The following is a 1,349-nucleotide window of genomic DNA, read 5'->3' as shown; positions in this document are numbered from 1 at the left end:
CACCACCACCACTTAGGGAGCGAATCCTTCACGTTCCTTCTCATAGGACAACAACAGCTTGTTTGTCCAGCCTCTGAATCTTGGCCGTCATCTCTCTACCTGGAATACTTTCTTCTCTCCCATGAATGCATCCATATTTCATCTGCCCTTTCGTTTTAGCTCAAGCCTCCTCCGCACCTCTTGCCTGCAAAGCCAGTACCATCCTCATGGCCTCTTCTTTCCTGGAGTCCTTCTGCACTCACACATCTGACATATGTGCAGCTTCATATAATATTCAATGACCTCCCGCTTCCCCCAGCTACCCAGAGGGGAGGAGAACAAGGAGATAAAGTCGCCCGACCATTATTTCCATTTTGAAGATGACAAAGCAAGCTTAGCCCGTAAATGATGAGGCCAGGAGTCATATCCAGGTCTTTTGACGGATAATATGGAAAATGAGTGTGTGTGTGTGTGTGTGTGGGCACATGTGTGTCCGTGTGTATGCATAGAGTGGACATGGTCATGTATGTAGCCTAGAAATCAAGAGCATAAACTCTGATGTCAGATGAATCTGGTTTTGAGTTCTTGGACCTGACAATTATTAGCCATGTGGCACCATTTTGGGTGTATCACATGATCTCTCTGAACCTCAGTTTCTTCATCAGTGAAATGGGTACAATAAGAGACACTACTTCATAGGGTTATTGTGGAAAAAAAAAAAAAAGTCATGATTGTAAAATGTTAAGCCTGTCCTGGAGTAAAGTACCAAGGAGTGGCTGCTGGGTTTATTATGTTCAAAAAAGATATTTGAGAAGGAGGATGTTGTTCGTCTGTGGTCATGTGGATGTTTGAGGGTGCATGTGTATGTGTGTGTATGTGTGTGCATATGCACCAGTTTTCACATTGCAATTGTGCTCTTAGTAGAAAAGATTAGGGTCCAGGGACTTCCCTGGTGGCACAGTGGTTAAGAATCCACCTGCCAATGCAGGGGACACAGGTTCGATCCCTGGCCTGGGAAGATCCCACATGCCCAGGAGCAGCTAAGCCTGTGCGCCACAACTACTGAGCCTGTGCTCGAGAGCCCGCAAGCCACAACTATTGAGCCCTTATGCCACAACTACCATGCCTCAGGCTTGCCTAGAGCCCATGCTCCACAACAAGAGAAGCCACGACAATGAGTAGCCCCCTCTCGCCGCAACTAGAGAAAGCTGGTGCGCAGCAATGAAGACCCAATGCAGTCAAAAATAAATAAATAAAATAAATAAATTTATATATTAAAAAAATGATTAGGGTCCGAAGAGAAGCTTTTCACTCTGAATGTCTGTATCTGAGAGCAGTAAGTGGCTGGAAATGCAGCGGGTGGGAAATGC

The sequence above is a fragment of the Balaenoptera acutorostrata genome, chromosome 6 (genome assembly GCF_949987535.1).
Source record: "Balaenoptera acutorostrata chromosome 6, mBalAcu1.1, whole genome shotgun sequence".
In the NCBI taxonomy this organism is placed as follows: Eukaryota; Metazoa; Chordata; class Mammalia; order Artiodactyla; family Balaenopteridae; genus Balaenoptera; species Balaenoptera acutorostrata.
This window is presented reverse-complemented; position numbering follows the sequence as displayed.